This window comes from Phascolarctos cinereus, unplaced genomic scaffold, assembly GCF_003287225.1.
Source record: "Phascolarctos cinereus isolate Bilbo 61053 unplaced genomic scaffold, phaCin_HiC Scaffold_9;HRSCAF=440, whole genome shotgun sequence".
NCBI lineage: Eukaryota > Metazoa > Chordata > Mammalia > Diprotodontia > Phascolarctidae > Phascolarctos > Phascolarctos cinereus.
The window spans coordinates 78947914-78972265 of NW_027556402.1; positions in this window are offsets into that span (position 1 = coordinate 78947914).

Here is a 24352-nt window from a genome sequence, read left to right on the forward strand (position 1 = left end):
AGGGAAGAAAGTCAGTCTGACTTCACCCACAGAGAAATTCCTGATGTTTCAACTGTGGCAGATGAAAATAGCAAGATTCCTGAGGTACTGGCTCCGCTACGTGGTGACTTCTTACCAGAATCTTTCTTTTGCTCCCTCCTAAGCTTTTACTAACTTTTCCTCTTCACATGCATAGAGTGTCTAGCCAGTTTTCTCCACCAATGAGCAGAGTCTTATGCAAATGCCAGGCTTTACTTACAATTACAAATAGTTTTTTTGATTCAGAATTCTATAGACCACTCTTCCACAACCAAAAAAACAGTCATTAGTATACAATAACAATACTAACTGCTAAGAAACAATTCCATGCAACCATTGGCCATCTGTTATCTAAAAGAAGGGCTACTTTTTATTCAGCTCCTTTCAGAATTGCCTATATCTCCTCCAAGTGCATTTTTCCATATTTCTCCCACAAATGTCCCATTTTTGCCCCTTTCAGTAAGCAAAATGTTCAAATGAGTGGGTTGGATTAAATGACAATGAAGGTCTTTTTTAGCTCTGAATCAGTGAGCCTATGATGCTACTCAGCTATGATCATGCATACTCAGCATTAAAGTCACAGTATAATATACATATGGATTTTTTAGAGACTAATAGTTCAGAAGCCCAGACTAGCTCTGACTTTGCGGGAGAAGAGAAAATGATGACACTCTTATTCAAAGTGTCTGCAGAAGCTGCTGCCTTTCTGTTATCACAGTTCAATCATCTTAGCTCACTAATTGCAGTAACAATATTTTTTATAACAAGATGAGTTTTGTTGATTTTTTCCCCAAAGTTCTATTGTAGTAGGTACAAGTTCAAGGTTGTATGTGTACAGTAAGCACATGAAGAAAATATTCATTCCAGAAAGAATCCCAGTCATACAGAGGACATGGGCAGCCCTTCCTTTAAGCCAAGACATTGAGTAAAGGCACATATAATATATTAATATAAATATAATATTTAATAATACATTAATATAATATTAATATAAGAAATTAATATAAAGGCAACTTATATTTGGGGGGAGGAACAGAGAGCTCCAAGGTGGAAGAATGAAACATCTGCGAATAGTATCCTTGAGGAACATGAACCAGCTCTTGGTAAGAAGGACATTAGTCTACTGATAGTTGAACACCAAGAATATTAAGAATCAAGCCAAGAATACGGTACTATGGAGCATTAGGATAGAACTGAGACCTAATAAGCAAAGCAAGAAAGAGTGAAGGAGAAAACTAACTTTCAGGAAGAAATAGGAGGGTTACTGATCCTGAATCAGACCCAGGCCCCTTGATAGCAGTGCATTGTGTTGGGGGGGGTATCATTTTACTTAGTAGAAATCATCATTGAATGGTAACGAGGGAGGGGATGGAGCAGGAAGGAATTGACATCACTAAAATATGAGCCATAACCATTCTTTTAAAATAAGCAACACAAAATAACTAAAAGGGAAGTACTTAGAAAAGGAAGGACAATATGAACATGGAAGTCTTGTGGGAATGGATACAGGGTGCAATGAGAAGAAGCAGGCAAACAGTTTATATGACTACAACAGTATAAAGAAAAAACCACTATGAATGACTTTAACTGTGATCAACACAAGGAACAATTACAACTCCAAGAGACTGACATGTTTTCCACCTTTTGGTAGAGAGAGGATGACTAGAGGTACAAAATGAAACATACATTTTCAGACATGGACAATGTTTGGAACTGTTTTACTTTACTATGCATATTTGTTACAGTAGAGATCTTTGGGAGGATGTCAATTTAGGGAGAGTTGGAGAATAGTAATATAGTTATATTAAAAAAGAAAGGCTATTAATCGTTAAAACAGAAAAAAGCAGAAAGCAGTTTATAAGATGATACAAGACAAGGTTTGAACTACCATGTTAAATTTGAATTTTTTTTTTAAAAGTGAGTTCTGCATAGTGAAAAAAAAATTAATACATATTTTTAAATTTTATATTTTAATATAAAATACAATAAAATAGATGTCGTTGACTGTTTTATTATCCATATCTGTTATAAGTACATTATTCCTTTCTTAACCAAATTCATATGTGATTCTTTACATGTTTTTGATAATCCTTTTATATGTGTATATATATACATATATATGTATATATATATATATGTATATATGTGTATATATGTGTGTGCGTGCGTGTGTGTGTGTGTGTGTGTGTGTGTGTATGGAGAGAGAGAGAGAGAGAGAGAGAGAAGAGAGAGAGAGAGAGAGCGAGCTTATTATTAATGTGATGTTCACAGGAGAGCTGAAGCCCTCTACCAGAGTACTAGAAATAACCTAGATTTAGATGTTCACAGGGACTAAGCCCTGGGTGGGGGCTGAGCCATTAAAAAATTGTTATTGAGGTTCACTCATCTGACTCTTTCCTCCTGCAGCTTCCTCCTGGTCCTCCCTGATATACTGAACCATGCATCCACAAAGTACACTGCTTCTGAGGAACAGCTCAACCACATTGTTGAAGTCTTCCATTAATGTTCCCGGAAGTCAGGGGAACAGGATGCCCTGGAGCTGAAAGAGTTTGAAGGATTAATTAAGGAACAGGCCCCTGAGTTCTTTGAATATTTGAAAAAGAACAACACCTCTCTGGCTTCTGTGTTCAAGAAGGCTGATTTGGACAATGACAAGCATATGGTCTTCCCTGAGTTTGTGCTTGTGTTGGCCTTGATAGCCATTGAAATCCACAACAAATACCACCAAGATCATGGCCCAGAAGGCCCATGACCCAGAAGGTCCTGGCCACCATGGTCATGGCCACACACATGTTCACCACCATTGAGATCAGAGCTGGAACTAACTAACCTTTGGAGAACCAGAATGGAAAACCATTGGAACACTTAGTCCCTTGACTAGTTTCTGGATACTAATGTAGATTCAATAAAAAGCTCTCTTTTAACTGAAAAAAAAATTGTTATTGAAAGGTTTTCAAGATTAAATTCAGTCCACGTAATTCCACTGATAACAGTTCTTAAACATATGCCATGGTTATGGTCCAAATACTAAATTATGTTTCCTGGAAAGGATATCTATAGGGAAAATCAGTTGTTAGATTGTGTGCATATGAGCAAAATGCTGGTCACAGACATGTCTCTAAGTACCAAAGAAGGCAGAAATTAGTTCTCAGTGAAAGCAGGAAGCCAGAAAAGTGTCCCAAAGGCACTCATGGAATTAGAGATTTATTTTAATTGAGGTCAAAAGATTGTGGAGAATGTAAGAAGGGCTATCAGGGAGCAAACGTAAAGTACTTTGTAAACTGAAAAGCACTATATAAATATTGTTATTTACTAATGTTTTAATCTATGGTTTTAAAATAATGAATCCAAGAGTATCTATTAATGAGGTAATCAGATACAAAACCGACTGAGTCTTAGAGGCACTAAGGTTCTTCTGGATATGTGAAAAATCATGGTTACTGTTTCAAATGGTGAGGATGGGTTGGTGGGGTATGGAAGGGCACAAGTTATGAAACTCAAATGTTTTTATTTGCTGCTAAAATGAAAAAGTGGTGGTGGACATGAATAAATATGAAACAACAGAATTTACAAGTTGGTGATCAGGTTGTTTTAAGCAATATGATACACTCCACAATCATTTCCTGTTTCCATGACTTTGCACCAACTTTCCTCAGATTTAGAATGCACTCCCTCTTTACATCTCTTATGAAAAATCCCTAGTTTCCTGGCCTTTCTTGAGGCTCTCAGCTGCTAGTTTCTCCACCCCATCACCTCATATTTATAGCTATTTTGAAAATAATAATAACATATATTTAAGCTTTAAGGTATTACAAATAATGCCTCTGTGAGTATATATGATTTGTATATATACATTACACATATGTACAGAGGTACAGAAGTAGAGGCAGAGATAGATTCATACCCCATATTGTCTCCCATTGGCCAGACTGTAAGCTCCTTAAGGACAGGGGCTGCTCTTGATTTTGTCTTTGTTTCTTTAGCTCCTAGCACAGTGCCTGGAATGTAGTAAGTCCTTAATTGTTTTTGTCCTTTGTTTTCTAGGAGGACCGAAATGACATCACTAGACTAGAGCCAAGTTTTAGTGGTCCGACTGTGGCTGATCAGACCAATATGAGCTCAGAACGTTCTGCGACAGGTCAGGCACAAACAGTCCATGTGAACCTTTGGCCTGGATTCTCCAAATTCCTCTTGAGTTGTTTTGATTCTGCTTTGCTCATAGAGCACAGCACCCTCTCTGATGTGGGCACGCCATGCTGAGCGGTCCTGTGCCAGTGCCTCCCATGTCACACAATCAATTCCAAAGTTCTTAAGACTTTGAGAATGTCCTTGTATCACTTCTTCTGACCACTATGTGCATGCTTGCCCTTTGTAAGTCCTTAACAAATACATATTGAATGATTGAATTTGAGTACAACCCTTCCCCCCAAAAATGGATCATTTCTGAAAGTTCATTACAATGGATTTTGACCTTGCTTGTGTTTAGAAAGGACTGATACGAAGCACAAATAAATGTAAATGCTTATGAAGTATCTACTATAATGTGTTTTCAGCACTATGCTAGATACTAGGAAGATGAAAACCAAAATCAAAGTAACTCTTAACCTCAAGAAATTTACATTCTACTGAATGTCTCATTTTAGTTTTCCTAGATATTGCCTTGATATGGAGCATGGAAGAATACCTTACCAAAACAGCAGCTTTAAATATGTTATTACAGGGGTAGCTAGGTGGCGCAGTGGATAGAGCTCCAGCCTTTGAGTCAGGGGGACCTGAGTTCAAATCCAGCCTCAGACCAAAACACTTGACCCTTACTAGCTGTGTGACCCTGGGCAAGTCACTTAATCCTGACTGCCTCACCAAAAGGCTGAATGAATGAATGAATGATGAATGAATGAATAAGCAAATAAATGAATAAATGAATGAATGAATGAATGGATGAATAAAAATAAATTGATTAATATATGAATAAATGAATAAATAAATAAACAAGTAAATAAATGAATGCATGAATGAATGAATTAATGAATGAATAAATGTTTTATTACAGTCATTATTTCATCTCTTGTAATTTTTTCATCAACCAATCAATAAGCACTTATCAAACACCTGTCTAGTGCTAGGCACTGGGGGTTCCACCTTACCTCTTGGTAGTTACCCTTGTCTCCCTTCATCCTTTCTTTATCCACCTTCAACAGGTGTGGTACAATGGACACAGTGGAGACTATGGAGTCAGAAAAACCTAAAACCAAATCCTACCATGCACACTTACTAACTGTGTAACCCTGGGAAAGACTTAACTTTTGATTACTTCAATTTTCTCATCTGTAAAGTGAGGATTATTATAACACCTCCTTCCTACGGTTGTTGCAAAAGTAAAAGGAGATGTTTGTAAGCTGTTGTGCCAACCTCAAAGTATTATCTTCTTCCAAGCTAAGAAGGAGAGGAAGAGGTTTTCCCCCTAGGTACCAGGGACTCATCACAGGTTCCACATATTTGGTAATTTCAGGAGGGAGACCCACATAGCTCTGGAGTGTAGAGAAAGATTCATGTAAAGGGCAGCATTTAACCTGAGTTTTGAGGGTAACTAGGAATTCCAATAGGTAAAGATGAGGAGGAAGTACATTCTAGCCATAAGGGACAGCCTGTGAAAAGACACCAAGGTAAGAGATAAATGTCATGCATGAAGAACAGGAAAGGTCAGCTTGGCTGGGCCATAAAGTGGATGAATAGGACTAATATGTGATAAGCCTGGAAAGATAGGTTGGAGACAGATTGTGAAAGATGTTAAATAGCAATTAGTGGAGTTTGTATTTGATCCTACAGGTAATAAAGAGCCATTGGAATTTTTTGAACAGGGAAATGATATGGTTAAATCTGTTTTAGAAAAGCACTTTGGTAGCTGTGTAAAAGACTAGAGAAGGATAGACTTGAGACAGGGTGACTAATTAGGAAGCTCTTGCATTAATCCAGGTATGGGGATAAAAATTGTCCAACCTACAATGAAAGAGACTGAGGCAGATCACTGAGCCAATGACATTTTATCAAAGGGTCCATGATCCCCTCTAATGAAGTGGACCTCAGATTTTTCTAATGATCTCAGATACCCCCTTCTTTCAGGACCTTGTATTTATAGAGTGTGATACCTAAATATTCAAAAGTAACTACACAAAATACAGAATAATTAAGCAAAAATGATCTGTCAGCAGGGTCATGATTTGGATGAAACAAGGAATATCTCCACTAACTAGGTGGTCATAAGATGGTCACTTGCCCTTGGACAAAAGAGAGAGATCTGGAGGTACAAAAATAAGTTGGAGGACTTTCCATATAACTGAGTCACTTTTGCCATACTGAGCTTGGTCAAGATGACAAGGAAAAACAAAGGTGGAGGGCCTCTAGTTAACTTCCTATGATTAAGCAAGTGAATTTAGAATCTGGAGCTCACAGCTCTGGGGCCTAATATGAAGAACTTATAATCACTACCCCTATAGAATCATAGCAACTTGATTAATATTGATTGGAATAGAGTAGGGGTCCAAGTTTCACACAGGTAAGAGGTGATGATGATGGTCATGTGAGTGGAAAGAAGGGATGGATGCAAGAGATATTGTGGGCATAGAATTGATAAGATTTGGGAAATGACTCCATATATAGGGTAAGGGAGAGTGAGCAGTTTACCAAAAGTAGCAAGGTAGCAAAGCTTGGCAACTACAAGAATGGAAGTGCCCTTAGAAGGGAAGGGAAAAAAGAAATTTACATAACAACTTTATTATATATTTAAAAGTAATAGCAAGTTGTACATAATAGATTTGCAGTTTCATGTGCAATCATCTTTTTTATCACACTATGTTATGTAAATGTTTGTTTTATTCCATAAATCAAAAATATAATAAATAAATGTGAAAAAAAACTTAGAAGACAGGTGGATTGGGGAGGGGATTAAATGAGGGTTTGGGGCTTGAAATAAAGCTATAGTGCCCTTTAAAATGTTGTGAGAAAGGGAAGAATATCAACAGCATGCTGGGTAGACCAAGTTTGGTGAATTTTAGAAGAACATGAATTTTATTTTTTTGTGTGGGTTTAATATGAATTTATTTATTTATAGTTTTCAATATTTACCTCCACAAGTTTTTGAGTTCCAAATTTCTCACCCCTCCCCCCACCCCAAGATGGCATGCATTCTGAATACCCCTTCCCCTGGTCTGCCTTCTCTTTTATCTCTCCACCCTCCCCTCTCTTATCCCCTTCCCCTTCTATTTTCCTGTACAGCAGGATAGACTTCTATACCCCATTTCCTGTATTTCTTATTTCCCAGTTGCATGTGAAAACATTTTTTTAAAACATGTGTTTTTAAAACTTTGAGTTCCAAATTTTCTCCTTTCCTCCCTCCCCACCCACCCTCATTGAAAAGGCAAGCAACTCAATATAGGTTGTACATGTGCAGTTATGCAAAACACTTTCTTAGTAGACATGTTGTGAAAAACTAACTCTATTTTCCTTAATCCTATCCTGCCCTCCCATTTATTCTATTCTTTCTTTTGACCCTGTCCCTCCTCAGAAGTATTTGCTTCTGATTACCCTCTTTCCCAATCTGCCCTCCTCTCTATCACTCCCCTGCTCTCTTGTCCCCTTTCCCCCTATTTTCCTGTAGGGTAAGACAGATTTCCATTCCTAATTGAATGTGTATGTTATTCCCTCCTTAAGCCAAATCCTATGAGAATAAGATTCCCTCATTCCCTCTCACCTTTCCCTGTTTTTCCCTCCACTGTGAGAGACTTGACTTTTCTGTTGTCTTTTTTTGTGAGATAATTTACTCCATTCTACCTCTCCCTTTCTTCTCTGAGTCATCCCTTAATTTTATTCTCCAGATATGACCCCTTAATCTTCAACTCACCCTGTGCCCTCTATCTATATCTATCATACATACATACATACAATTTTTTTCCTTCAACTACCCTAATACTGACAAAGTTCTCATGAGTTACAAATATCATCTTTCCATGCAGGAATGTAAACAGTTCAATCTTAATAAGTCTCTTATGATTTCTCTTTCCTGTTTACCTCTTCATGTTCCACTGGAGTCCTGTATTTGAAAGTCAAATTTTCTGTTTAGGTCTGGTCTTTTCATCAGGAATGCTTGAAAGTCCTCTATTTCACTGAATGACCATTTTTTCCCCTGAAGGATTATACTCAGTTTTGCTGGGTAGGTGATTCTTGGTTGTAATCCTATCTCCTTTGCCCTCGGAATATTATATTCCATGCCCTGCGGTCCTTTAATGTAGAAGCTGCTAAATCTTGTGTTATCCTGATTGTGTTTCCACAGTACTTGAATTGTTTCCTTCTGGCAGCTTGTAATATTTTCTCCTTGACCTGGGAACTCTGGAATTTGGCTACAATATTCCTAGGAGTTTTCCTTTGGGGATCTCTTTCAGGAGGAGATCTGTGGATTCTTTCAATTTCTATTTTGCCCTCTGGTTCTAAATATCAGGGCAGTTTTCCTTGATAATTTCTTGAAAGATGATGTCTAGGCTCTTTTTTTGATCATGGCTTTCAGATAGTCCAATAATTTTTAAATTCTCTCTCCTGGATCTATTTTCCAGGTCAGTTGTTTTTCCAATGAGATATTTCACATTGTTTTCTAATTTTTCATTCTTTTGGATTTGTTTTACAGTGTCTTGATTTCTCATAAAGTCACTGTCTTCCAATTGCTCTATTCTAATTTTTAAGGAAGTATTTTCTTCAGTAATCTTTTGGACTTCCTTTTCCATTTGGCCAATTTTTCTTTTTAGGGCATTTTTCTCCTCATTGGCTTTTTGGACCTCTTTTGCCATTTGGGTTAGGCTGTTTTTTAAGGTGTTATTTTCTTCAGTATTTTTTTGGGTCTCCTTTAGCAAGCTGTTGACTTGTTTTTCATGATTTTCTTGCATCACTCTCATTTCTTCCCAGTTTTTCCTCTACTTCCCTTACTTGCTTCTCAAAATCCCTTTTGAGCTCTTCCAAGGCCTGGGACTGATTCATATTTTTCTTGGAGGCTTTGGATGTAGGAGCTTTGATTTGTGTTGTCTTCTGGTTGTATATTTTGATCTTCTTTTTCACCAAAGTAAGATAATATAGTCTGACTCTTTTTGTGCTGCTTGCTCATGATCCCAGCCAATTACTTGAGTTTTAAACTCTTTGTTAAGAGTCTGCTTCCAATGTGGAGAGTGTACTGTCCCAAGCTTCAGGGGTTTGTGTAGCTGTTTTCAGAGATACTTGTAGGGACCTGTAAATTTTCAGTTCTTCCAAGGTGGTATGATAAGGGCGAGGTGTTTACTCCTTTCCTGGCCTGTGACCACAAGTATTCCTTTCTGTCCTGTAACTGTGAGGAGGGGTTTTCTCCACAGCCACTACAAGCTCCACCAGCCAGCGTTCCTCCTCACCCCAGCACGCCCAGAACTGTGACCCAGATCCACACACGGGCAAAGCAAGAGATTCCTGCCTCAGTGCTGGCAAAGAGATCCCTGCAATTCCTCTCTGATCAGCCACTGGATTCCCCCTCAGTCTGTGGGCCGGAAGCTCAGGAAGCAGCTGCCCCCCTTCCCCCCCCCAGGGCCAGGCTCTTGGGGAATGGAGCTGAGACTCCACCTTCCTCTCTGACCACGGACAGAAACAGACTTTTCCCACTGACCTTCTAAGTTGTCTTTGGCATTGGTGGATTGAGGAGTCTGGAAACCTCCACAGCTGCCCGCGATTCAGTCCTCTGAGGCCTGCTCCAGGTTTGCTGCGGCCTGTGCGCCCACGCTGTGCTGCGCTGCTCTCCCAGCCCCGGTGCGATACACCTTTCTGATCAATCATCCAGGTTGTCTTGGGCTGGAAATTTGTTTCACTCTTTCTTTTTGTCGGTTCTGCTGCTTCAGAATTTGTTTAGAGCCATTTTTTATGAGTATTTGGAGGGGTTTGGGGAAGAGCTCAAGCAAGTCACTGCTTTCACTCCTCCATCTTGGCTCCGCCCCCCAAGAACATGAATTTTAGAAGTACATGGACAATGATTATACAAGATAGGTAGGCATGGATGGTCAATCTAAGTCACTGGAGTGAATTCCCAGTGATATCACAGTTCCATTTGTACATTTGGGTATTTGAGTTGCCTATGGAATTTCCAGACTGTTCTTTCAATAATTCGTTTTGAATATTAACATTATAAAGGTCATTTTCCTAAGTATTCTGTTTACTTAATAAATAATTTAAAAGTCTGTTCTTTTCTTACAACAAATTAAAAAAAAAATTGATAGTCTTAGGTAGTTGCGTGGGTCCCCGAGAGGTTAAGTGACATTGAGGTCACACAGTTAGTATGCGTCGCATCAGACAGGACTTGGAGGCTAGCCCTCCCACTACTATATCATGTTGCCATTTAATGAAAGGACGTTTTCAAAACTGTACGAATTATGAGTTTGTTCCCTTATTAAAATATGAGTAACACTTTATCATGTCAAGTAGGTTTTCCAAGGCCTTTAGAGTTTAAGTCAGTAATGATATGCTGTACCTCACTGAAAAGATTTTAAGTATAGGGAAACAGAGAGTATTTTAGCTCAACCAGAGGTTTGGCACTATGGGATAAACTTTTCCTGAACTTCTAAAGACTATCAGCTAAGGCGCAGGACATATGGAACCTGCATAAAAGGTGAAAGTAAAATTCTGCAGATTGACTGAAAGAACTTTTATTAGAAATGCTGATAGTTAATGTTAATTAATTGAAAAAAATTGGCCAGTTCCTAATACATCTCAATTGAAGGTGGCAGTCTGATTTTCTTGATGACAGGCCATTGAAGTTAGAAAAAAATAAGGGAAAAAGGGAAAGAACTGAAAGGATCCATCATGTTCTTGGAACTAACTGCTCATCTATATTTAGGGATGCTTACCACTCCTTACCATTCCTTGTTGGTTATGATTTAAGAAAACATTCTTCTTCCCCAATCAACCAGCCCCTTCTTCCCTTTCATACTCTTATTCCTCTCTTTTCCCTTCCTTTCTACTTCTTCCTAATCCTTCTTATTCTGACTCTATGATACTCCCTTTTCCTCCTGGTCCATTCCATATATAAATGACAGTTAACATACTTCTTTTTGTCATCCCTAATGAGAATATTTTTAAAAATTTATATTTATCCCAAAATTTGCACTATGTTTCACAACCCAAATGTCTTCATATGTGCTGGGGAAGTTAGTTTTTTTGTCTTTGTCTTTTAAGATAAAGCTATCAATCCAAACAAAATAATGGATGTCATTTCTTAGAATGTTCTGAAATATAGTTGCATTTTTTCATAGTCTTGCCAAAGGCGTGGAAGTCAGAATGTCATAAAAATGCTAACGAGAAAATTTCAGAATTACTGTATGGTTTTCATTATAGCTTCGGAATGTTCTCCTTCAGACTTGCAAACATGGCTCCTTATCTACTTATGACACAGCTATTGCTAATGGCCTAATTTGCAACATATTCTAAACATTTCTTGCATGCTTAGAAGATGATTAGGAGCAACTGTTCATTTGTTAAACACTTTTGCTGATACTATAGGGTTCCTTATTTAAAATTAAGTTACTAATTGACTGAGTGTCTTCTGTCAATGATAGTCCTCTGGCATGGCAAAAATTTAATTTAACATATGCAATTTTCTGCTTGGGTGGAGGTTACTATATAAGATGTACAATATATTGCTAGAGACACACAAGTATGGTTTAGCAACTAAAGAGAAGTAGGCAGGTAGGTAGGTTGGTTGGTAGAGTATTTATTAAGCTTTTACTGTGTTCCACATATTGTGCGAAGTAAGCTCTGAGAACACAAAAGAAGAAAGCAAGATGGTCCCTTCTCTAGAGGAGCTTACATTCTCAAATGGGGAGATAAAACATGAAGGGAAGTTGGAAGGCAAGGGATGGAAGGGAGGCAACAAGAATATTTGACTGGTGGCCAGGCAACCAATGTGGAGGTAGAGCAAACCAAAATGGTGGTGGAGGAGACCAGAGGGTGAGTCCCCTAGAAGGAAAATGGGGAACAGGAAGTTAAATCGGAAAAATGAATTCCAAGCTTTGCTTTTCTCAATATGCCCTCTCATTTCTTTATAATGATTTCAAGTCTCTACTTTTCAAATCCATGCCAACACTCACTCTTTTGAAACTCCTGGAGCAACCAGGTGGCGCAGTGGATAGAGCACCAGCCTGGGAGTCAGGAGGATCTGAATTTAAATCTGACCTCAGATACATAACACTTACTAGCTGTGTGACTCTGGGCATGTCACTTAACCCTAATTGCCTTGCCCAAAAAAAAAGAAAAAAAGAAAAACAACTTTCAGACCCATAATGAAAAATGTTATTCACCTAACAGAGAGGTGCAAAAACATTACACAGGGGAGGCTAGGTGGCCCAGTGGATAAAGCACAAGCCCTGGAGTCAGGAGGACCTGAGTTCAAATCCAGCCTTAGACACTTGATACTTACTAGCTGTGTGACCCTGGGCAAATCACTTAACCCCAAAATGCCTCACCAAAAAGAAAAAAAAATTCCTTAAAGTTCATTTTAATAATAAGCAGACAAAAAGGTTTCTCTACCTCTATCCAGTAGCTCTATTTACATGGCAACTGACAGCCCCTGAGTCATCAGATCAGACTGTGACATGCCCACCGTACATAACAGCTTTTCACTTAACTTGTTACTTCAGGAAGCTCAGGAGGACAACCCACCCTCACATGAATCAATCATTTCGGCCTTAGATGCTGAGACACTTCCTGCTGACATTTTAGGCCTGGCTACTATATACAAATTCAAGTTCAAATCTGCAGATTGCTGAGGATCAAAATATTTATTTAGTATTAACCGGATCTGAAAGGGCAGTAAATTAGTAGTTACTTTTGCAAGTCTATGCACATGTCACATTCAAAGAAAAGTACACAAAACATGGCCTTGTAGCTATTCACTGATAGTTTCTGAACTGGAAGGCCATGAGGAAGTCATTGGATACTTTTTTGTCTTGTGTCACAGAGCTGTGATTTCAACAGCTTGGGGGAACTTCTGGTATGAAAACTCCCTCCACTGATGCACATCTCTAACTTACTGTCTTAGAGAGTTGTCTGGGTACTGAGAAGTAGTGATTTGAATTCACTGAATCAGTATGTGTCAGAAGGTAGGGTTGAACCCAGATCTTTCTGACTTCAGATTAAACTCTTTACCTGTTAGGCTATGCTTCTTTTTTATGAGAAAACCTACCATTCCCAAAAGTCCATTTTTTAAATGACCTGGGTGGCAAATTCAAAATCTGTATTATAGTGTTGGCTAGATGGCAGCTTAGAAAGAAATAATTTGTCTTGAGAATTATAGTCTGGGCGAACTAGGAACACTGCTTTCTCAAAATGGCTACTCCAATGTTGGCTGCTGGTACAGTATTTGTTATTCACGTATGTGGTTAACACTGAATACAATCAAAGCTAAGAGAAGGAGTCCAGATCAAATAAGAAATGATCAAAATAAAAATGTGAATTATCCAAAAGCAATATAGACTATTTATTTGATTGATGAATTTGGATTATTGAGGGTTTTTTTTTCTTTTTCTTTTCCTCCAGGCCTTTTAAGTTTCAGGTTTCAGCCGAGACTTGAAAACAAAGTTCTGCACACCTTGAGAAAAGTGATTGCCAGATTTCCAGCGCAGTCTCAAGGCATCCAAATTTGATGATGATTTATGGGGTTTGGGATGTTTATCCCAGAAGCCTTTTGACACGGCTCACAACCCATTGAATGCTTCAGATTGCTAATAAAATTGTTTTTCCTCAATTGTGGAAAGGACCAGATTTTAAAAATTCATATACAAATAAAAATTCATGTTCTTATGAAATCTTAAAATTGTTAAATTTGAAGTTTAAATAAAAACCTGTAATTTTTAGCTTCCTGAAGTTCAATTCAACAAAAGTCTTTTAAGGTTCTACTGTATTAGATGCCAAGTAATATAAAAGACAAGGTATAAGCTTACCCTCTTAGAGCTTACAATCTAATAAAAGTTATCCCATTAAAAAAATTGACACATTTCATCTCATTCTTACTCCTCCAAAAGATTTAGTATTAATTAGAGTCTAGAAGGAACAAGATGGTTTGCTTTATGGGCAAAACTAATTTCAAATAATCATATACTGTTACAAAATATGTTTTAAGAAAGCATTCCACCTAGGAGCCTATTTCTGATTTCTGCAAATTAGAATGAATGTCTAAAGGCATAATTGATATACTCAATCTTTTTTTTTTGGCAGGTATATATGGAGTCCAAAGCAAAATGGATCAAAATATTTTCAGTCTGTGGGTAGCCAGCAAAGTATAAATCATTTGCCACCTCAAGCCTAGTGATGAAGAAGGTAACTAATTGTGAGCTGGAGTTTCTTGTTTTCCTCAGAAAGAGCCCCTGGACAATTCTTCCTCAAATAGTATTTTTTTAAGTGAGAAGCAGCATGATTTGGGGGGAAGGGAGAGGCATCATTGGATTTAAAGTCAGAGAATCAGGCGGATTATAAGAAAAATTTGCTAAATAGTGTGACACTGAGTATAACTACAAGACCACACTGAAAAAAGGAATCTATATGACTGAGACAAACCTGATTTCTATGTAAACATAGGTAATAATGAAACAATGCTACAAGCAACATGATTAAATAACAGGTTTACTGAACCCACAACAACCTTTAATTATTTTAATTCATTGTAAAAAAAATTATCTTTTTACTTTTCACTAAATAATCCCACCATTTATTAGACTGTGAACTCCTTGAGAATAGGGACTGGTCTTTGCTTTTCTTTGTACCCCTAGGGCTTAACAGGGTACCTTTCACCCAGTGGGTATTTAAAAAATGAGTATTGATGACTTCCATTATGTATCTCTTTAAAAGCTTTTCAAACAAGTTTCTATTCTAAGCCTGTGATGTCTCTCACAGAGGACAAATCCTTGATGGGGGAGATGTGTGGCAGACATACATTTTCAGATGTAGCCAATGCATTGATTTGTTTTGCTTGACTATACTTATTTTATAAGGGAGAACTTCTATTGGGAGAAACAAGAATAATTGGGTAGTGAGAGCCCTGTTAAGAGAGGAAGAAAAGGGCATCAGTGAAATATATTTTTAAACACAAAGAGAAGAAAGTAGTTCAGAAGGGGTCACAGTCAAACATGGAACTTTTTTAATATCATGCTAAATTTAACATATATTTCTTTTTAAAACTACAAAACAGAAGTTCACAGTTTCATGTAAAATTCTTCTTCCGTTCGTTATACATAGAAATGTTTGTGTATGTTGATGTTTGTTTATAATAAAAAAAGAAAATTTGAAAAAAAGATTTTTATTAAAGAAAATATGAATCAGGAATAAGGAAAGAGAAAGTCTAATGACTTAAAGATTGCATATGCAAAAGCCTAACACCTATATATCACAAATGCTTTGTTTGAAAAAATAATCACAAAATTCTGGCATGATATGCATCAATTGATATTATAAAAATGAAATTTATTATATTTTAACATATAGCAAACTAGTTATTGAGGTTGGAGTCATTTTTAAATCAATTGTCTAAGTACAGTTAGGTCCACAGAGTAGTTAGAGCAAAAAAATCAAAATTAATTCAAAACTGAAAGAAAGAATAAAAATGTGAAAATAACTCCAACCTGATCTGTCATAATCTGAGCAGTTATTGATTCCACAGAATGGGATATTGATAGAAAAAAACCAGTTATGCTGATAGGAATAATTTTAAGTAGTAGCCTAGCTAATGTAAATCAATTGCCTATAATAAGGACAACCTAAGAGCTTTAAAAAATCCTCAGTCAATACACACCTAACTCAATTTGCCTGGAGAAGTTAGGTGTGAGAAATGAACAACTTAATGCAAGAACAGGGCTTGTGGAGTACTAAATTATCTATTGTCTTTAGCATTTGATGAAGAAAAGGTCATGTTTAAGCTTTCAGGGTGCAATTTAGTTGCTATTTTTTTTCTTTTTACTAACCAAAAATACTGTTTTTATGAAAGGCTTTACCATTCACAAATCTAAGATCCTACATGTTTGTTTCTTGGCTAGAAAGATATTAACAGTATTTTCCAAATTTTAATTAATTATGAGTGATTCTCATTGTATCAATAATAGCAAGAAGCAAAAATTTTCTTATACTGAATGTTTACTTTTAAAAATCACACTTATTTTCCCTCCGACCCCTTCTCTCTTTTTTTTTTTACACAGAAGAATGTTTCTATTATTCAACTCTTTCCTCAAGGGCTATTTATTCACTTGGTAGATGGATTATCTAGCATCTCTATTTTCCAACCTCCTGATTTTTCTACATTCATTACTCATCCAATGTGTTCATCCAACATATTTTGAGGAAAATGGTCAGTTTTGCTATCTGTTGGTAACTCCAGAAAAATATTTCGAAGAAGGTTAGAAGTAAAGAAGATTACAATGAATGATGAAAGTGAGGTTTATGAATTGTTTACATGCTACTTTCTCCCTCTCCCAACTAGCAAGACTCCAACTTCACTGAAAATTAATGTTTAAGAGGAAGTGATAGCTATGAACCAAAGACATACAGTAGTCAGCTACAACAAAACTTACTTGATAACAATGTAGCAGCTACTTAAGCTTGATGTAGTGGAAAGAATGCCAGATTTGGAGTCAAAGAACATTAATTTCAATCATATTTTGACATACAATATCTATATGCATAATTAGGGCAGGGCACTGTACTTATGGGGACCTCAATTCATCTGTAAAATGAGAGGGTTGGACCAGCTGATCCAATTCTATGTCTATGATTCCAAATCTGTATTATATTTTTGAATACTACAGATTTTTGTCACCCACCACTGCAGTTCTATACACCATACTTCAGAAATTAAAGATATTTGCTTCATTTTAATAAAAAATGAATTAATACTAATATCTGTACTTCTCTAATAGTCAAAGACAAGTAAGACTTGGGAGAGGAAATAAAAATGCATAGGAATGTCTTGTAAGAATTAAAGTTCCAAATACCAAATTTGTGACCCTCCTAATCTACATCCTTCTCATTTTCTTCTTGTTTTGGACATGTTTTCTTTCTTACTCTGAATTATTGTAAATCATCACTGTTACTTGTTTGGAGTATTGTCATGATGAGTTGTATCTGCTTTCCCCATGAACTAAGTGGCTTTGAAAATAAACAGCCTCTAAGAAGGAGAAATGCATTCAAATGTACAAAGAAAAATCTATTGGATTTTTTTAGAAGAAATTTTTGAAACATAAAAGTCTACAAATATGAATCTAATGCAAAAATTTTTAAACAAATTGAATTAAATTTGAGACTATGAATTGCATATCACAATGATGATTACATAATTTTGATGATAAAATGTCCAGCCTAGATGGTCCTAGTGAAGTAGACTTATACAGAAGTAAATCTGAGTGCCTGTTGTACCCATATGTGATGCTAAGCAAATGATTTCAGCCTAGTTTCCTCCTACATAAAAAGAGGCTGGACTAAATGATATCTGAGTCCCTTACTGTCTCATAATCTTGTGAACCATAATGCTATTATTGAAATTACTAACCCCTTGGATATTGTACTTTATGGTTTACAAAGTACTTTACATACATTATCATTAGTTTCTCAGAATTCATGAGGTAGCATTATTAAACCAAAGTAATCAAGCTTGGTTACATTATCTCTGCTGATTGTTTTTTTTTAATATGAGTTGGGTAGCATCAGGATTATTATCTCTATTTAAAAATAAAGAATCTTAGAGAGGTCAAGTGACTGGTCCAGAGTCACTAAGTAGTGGTGGCAGGTTTTGAACCCAAGTCTCTGGATTCCATGAAATAGGATTCACCTACACCCAAGCTACTTCTCTTTCTTGAGTCTTTTCTTTTTCCTAAAAAACTAATAAATCTACTGTCTAAAACTTTTAAACAAGAGGTAAAGCTAAAGAAACCTTTATGTTGACATCCATGATCATCTTAATGGCAATTGCACAGACAAAACTGGTAGAGTTTTCAGTTTGGTAGTGTTAGTCACAATTTTTTTTTCAATAACAATCATTTTTTTTCTTTCTCTCATACACCCAATTTAAAAGGAAAAAAAATTTTCTTAGCAAACATGCACAGTAAAACAAAAGAAATTCCTGCATTGTCCATGTCCAAAACTTTATGTCTCCTTCTACGTCTTGACTTAGTAGTGTTGATGAGGATGGGATCTAGACCCAAAAGGGGAAAAACCCTGTACTTTCCCACATGGCCAAATCTCTGGTGTTAGCCTGAGGCTATAATCCCATCAACTGGCCTTTCCTTGTGGCTACATCCAATCTCCCAATTCTGTCACCCTTAATCTAGCCTAGCCCTCTTTTGTCTATGGCCCCAGGCCACTTCCCACCCTTAATCCTATGTAGGCTCTGTTCTCCCTTGGCCACATGATTCAGATCCCTGGAATTCTATTACCTCTTAGTCTACTTGACCACTTTTAGATCCTTCCTATAGTCTTTTTGTATATAAAGTCCATCTTGTCTCCAATTCTTGGATTCTTGTAATCTAGTCACTGCTCAGATTTTTACAATCTAGCCAATAGCTCACAGGTGCTCAGATTCCTTAAGAGTCTAGCCAATATGGCAGATCTTTAATAAACCTTGTCTTTGGCTGAAAGAAGGCTTGGGTCAAATTCTTTTGGGCAGGACCCACATGTCATAACTTTGGGGTTCCAGCACCTCTAGACCTCATCAGTGTCACTTAACCTCCACTAAAATCCTATGTGATGCCTCACTAAGGCATAGGGGTAAGGCTGGATTCACAAAGGCTATGGCCAGCAGCAAGCTACTATGGTTTCCATAATGGGTCTAGTTTGTAGATTGTACATCTCTTACCAAATTTAGCTAAATTTGAAGAAGCTTATCACCAGATTATCCATCAAGTATTCAATTTTTTATTATAGAAATTAATTAAAAATCATCTACTGAGGATAGAATTGGTAATTATATAATCAAAGTTAATTAATATAATTATAATCAAAGTTAATACCCATGCTGATGAACCCAGATCTTTCAAAGTATTATAGGAGAAATCTAATTCTCAGACCAATTAATCTTATCCTTTGGGGTCATCTCATTTACATCAACAGGAAAACAACCTGAGAACCTTTCTGTTGGGAATTCAAATATGAGAAAACTCTGGAAAATCAGTGTTAATGAGAACACTACCCTTAGCAGCATAGCTATCAGATAGTGGTGAAAAATGTTTTTCATAGTCATTCCAATAATCAGACATATTTACCATTTTAACTTTAATACCAGTACAATTCATCAATTTATTTCCTTTTAGCAATTTATCTCGTTCATTGTCCAACTTAGTTATAAAGTTCTTTGAGAGAAGCAGCCTTGCCTTTGTATGTAACAAGGTAAATAAGTCTTTAATGAATACTTTTGAATGATAATGACATGGCTGCTGCAGGGGAATGACACATACTAGTAATTAAGCCATCAAAGTGGGGGTGGGAATCTTGTCCAGGGAAATGAGGGGTGGAATCAAAGGGATTATAAACCAAAGGCCTGCTGAATTAAGAAAATGAATTTCTCCATAATGCTGAAATTCAGGAGACTCAGACAGAACAGGCAGCTAGAATCAGAGTCCAATTCAGAGGATAAGGAGACAGTCTAGAGAAAGTGCTGGTGAGACTGCTTGTCTCACTCGGTTTGACTTCTAAAGCTTTTGTTACAGCTGGACTCTCAAACATATTCTTAAGGTAATGGGGGAAGATCTCAGAAAGTGGTCATATAAAAACGTCTGGTAGTAATCAGGGCAACTTGTCAACAAAGACCCACTCTTCTAGGGAAAAACGATTGTCAACCAATAGGAAAATACTAATAGGAAAATACCAGATGCTATTATAAGGAACCAAATGCTTAAGAAAATAGACAGAGACAACACACTGCCCCCAACTGCTTGCTACTAATCAAAAGTCAACTGAAGAAACACAGACACACTCATATCCCATGTCATTTTGCAGTATAAAAGCAAAACTGCTCCTCTCAGACCTTCAAGTATGGCTCCAGTGATTGCATTTCACTATGAAATCCTCATGTATCTTCTTCTATCCCAAATCTGATTCCAAATTCTCCCTCTACTTCAGACTTTGTAAGGATGAGGGGACAGAAGAAGAGGAGAGGGTAGAGAGAGGATTGTGATGGTAAAAAGGACAGTAAGTAAAAAAAAATTGTGAAAATTTTTACGCCTAGCAAACACAAGCATAAGAATTTTCTCATGGCAATTTGAATTCTAATTATAGAAATGAGATGTTCATTTAGATTGTATAGAACCATGTTGAATATAGACTCAATAAGGCATGCTTAATTATAACTACAGATTGGTTCCTTAGTATAAAACTTCCATTTTGTCAGTATTTTAAGTATTTTGTGGAAGATTCATTCAAATAAGGACATTTTTAAAACTCTCTTCAAGCTATACAAAAATGTACCTCGTGAATTAAACAGTCGTACAAAACATTGGAGGGGTAGGGATGGAGAATCTCCAAACAGGAGCTAACAGCCAACAGTTACGATGTGATAATTTTATATTTTTAGACTCCCACTTTGATTTTTCATTTAAAATCCTTGAAGACAGGGTGTGTTAGGGTTTTGCCTTTGTCTCTTTGATACCTAGGATGATGCTTTGTACATAGTACTTCTAATAATTGTAATATTAATAATTAAATATTTAATTAAATTGAATTTTATACACCCTTCCAATACATTTTGGTTTCTTTCCATATTTTGTTTCATTTATTAACCAAAAATATTATATGAAGGAGGAAGAGGAAGGAAACACCAGAACAAGAACATTTGTTAAGACCTTACTATCTCTATTTTCATTATTAATGATTAAGGACTTGTCAACACTCTCTCCACTGGTCAAGCTCCCAAATGAAATGGCATTATTATTATTTCTGATATCTCATTTCCTTTCACTGATGCAGTGACCCCACAGTCACATTTGAATCCCTGAAGCTTTCAAAAGAAGATGTTGCCCTTAGACTAAAGGGTACTGATAACTTCTGCCAGAATGGTATTCCTTTAGCTCTCAGGAAATCCCCCTGATTCTGCTCCTATTGTTCCCAACTGACCACCTCCTAATGCTTTTCTTCCTGTCTTAATTAGCATCAAACCAAAGCAGTCCTTTCCTACTTTCCTAGCCACCTTTCTGGTAAATGTCCTATATTCTAGTAGCTAAACAACCTCTTGTCATTTTCCACAAAATTGTATTATTTTATCTTTTGTCCATGTTTACGTGTTCTCCCTCTTTTATTTTTTCAAACAATATTTTTATTGATACCATTTGTTTTTGCATTGCCTAGATTTTCTCCTTTCTCCCTCCCTCAGAGAGCCATCCCTGAAATAAAGATTTAAAAGAAGAAAAAGAAAAAATTCAGCAAAACCCATCAACATATTGCAAAAACCTGATATTGTATACAATATGCCATACCCATGGACCCCTATCTCTGAAAAGGAGTGAGGAAAAAGAATCTTTTCATGTCTCTTTCTGGGGGCCATGCTTGTTCTTTAGAGTATAGCAATATTCGTTTTCAACTGTTTTGTGATTGTCATTCTTTCATTTATGTTTTTGTAGTCATTGTGTATATTGTTTGCCTGGCTCTCCTTACTTCACATCAGTTGATATTTCTTTCTATTCTTCTCTACATTCATCATGTCATTCATTTCTTATAGCAAAGTAACAATCCATTACATTAATGGACCACAGATTAGCCATTCCCCATCTGAGGGCATCTAGTAATTTGACAGTTTTTTTGTTACTAAAGAAAGTGCTCCTATGAATATTTTCTTTCATCTTGGACCTTTCTTATTATTTTTGTTTTTCAAAAGTCTATTATAAGAGACAGTATGGTGCAATGGTAAGAGCCACTGATTTAGAGTCAAAGGATTTGCAACAAATCCAAAATGGAAGACTAATAAAGTCCTAGAGTGAGCTCCCTACCAAAACTCCTCCAAACAGACCTAGAAAATTCTCCAGACTGAGTCCTGATGGGAAAATCCAAGATGACATCATAGTGAGTCATTTTTCAGCCCAGGTTCACAGGGAGAGACAGACAAAAAGGTGTGTGGATGAGGTCTAGCCAGAAGCATGCTTCACATGCCCAGGAAGAAGCTGTATGCTGGGGCAAAAGTACCCAGTCTTATACTGGGGCACCCCACCCAGATCCATACTTGGATATCAAGGCAAGACAGGATGTGAAGAGGTGCTTTTATTAGCCACTGACCAGTTTTGGATCACAGGTCTAGGGCAGACAGAAGAAAGGGCATGCACCAGAGGTGATGCCCTGGTATGTAGAAAAAGAGGGTCCTGGGAAGTTTACTGAGAAGGAGAAAAGCTCAGAAGCAAGCAGCAATAATAAGGCTCAGGGAAGGAGGAGAGTGGGGTTCCAGTTGCAACTTGTAATCCAGTCTGAAGCCTTCAGAGGAATAATGGGGGTGAAAATCCTAAACTAAGGGGAAACTTGAAGTTCTGTTACTCTAAACTAGCAAAGCTTCCCATTTGGCTAGTAAGAGCTGTCTATCTCTCATCATTTTTCTATTGCTCAGACCCACACCCAGGTGAGAAATTTATTGAGCTCTGACTAGGGGCACAGTGTTTGCACTTTGCCCTGGGTCAGACCACTTTGGGAGTACTAAAAGCTTGCAGATCCACCTGAGCTGTCACTGAGTTTCTAGAATAATACAATAGTGTTATTCCTATTGTTAACCTTGCACAATAGAGTAACACAATACTCAATATTCCAAGAAAGTAGCAACAGGACTTCCCTATAGAAGTGCACAGAGACCAGCCCTAAAATTCAAGTCCAAAGTCAGAAAATAGGCTAGAAAAATAAGCACACAAAAAACAGAACCCCACCATGGTGACAGGGACACTCAAGGCAACTTGAAAAGAAGAAAATGACTTCAAAATATCTACAAGCAAATTCTCAAAGTTTGAGCACAATTCAACTAGAATTCGTAAAAGAGACAAAGAAAAAAATTAATATTTTATCGATGAAATGAGAGCACCAGAGGGAAAAATGGAAAAGAAATTAAAGTTCTAGAAGAAAGAATTAGAAAAGGAATTAACAGCCTTGGCTTATGCCAAGTAGAAGTACAAAACATTTCCCAAGCAACAAGTTCTCTAAAAAAAAATGAGAATGGACCAAATAGAAGCCAATGACTGTATGAGACAACAAGGAATTTTAAAACAAAATCAAAAGACTGAAAAAAATTAAAGAAAATGCAAGACATCTCTTAGAAGCTAAGGACCTGAATTCAAATTCCAGCTCAGCAATTTCTTACCTATGTAACTTAGGACAAGTCACTATATTTTTCGGAACCTCAGTTTCCTTTTCTCTAAAATAAAGAAGCTGTATTAAGTAACTTTTAAGGATAGCTAAGTGGTGCAGTGGATAGAGTGTCAGGCCTAAAATCAGAATGACTCATCTTCCTGAGTTCAAATCTGGCCTTAGCCCATACTAGCTGTGTGATCCTGGGTAAGTAATTGAACTCTGTATGCTTCAGTTCCTCATCTGTATAATGAGCTGGAGAAGGAAATGGCAAACCATCCCAGTATCTTCGCCAAGAAAACCTCAAATGGGAACATGAAGAGTTGGACTTGACTGAAATTACTGAACAGTCACAACAATAACTTTTAAATTCCCTTCTAGCTATAATTCTACCTACCTTATGATCCACATTCACTCTATCCAATGCTAGATTAATCACCCAAGCAACCGTCTAGTTCTAACACTGTTTTTTGTTATATAGTCATCAATATTCAACTCAATTATTTGCAGTAGTAGAAGAGATGTGGTCGACAAATAATTTAAAAATCATATATTCCATTTTGGAATTAAATCAAAGCTATGTATTAAATAGTTAATCACCACTCTATTTGTGCCTCTACCCCCTTAACAATGCCAGGAAGATAGTAGGTGCCTAATAAATACCTTGTTGACTTGACTCAATGAGAGCACTGGCTAGTTAGTCATTGAGGTGAGGAGGGCCTAGGTAGCCCAGGATAATCTGCAAAGGGGGACAGTTTCCATGTGGATTATCAAGAATAATTGACTTAACTCTCTTTTAAACCTTTCTTAACTAGAATATAAAAACTGTTTTTTTTCTTAGTGCTCTAACTGGTGAGTGTTCAAATAAACAATACTATCTAGCAAGCTCTAGGCCCACATTTATGCTTCTCTCTGGCTACCTTTCTTCCATTCATACTCCTCCACCCACTTCCATTTCTTGCACTGAGAAAAGCATTCAAATCAACATGAACATTGCTTC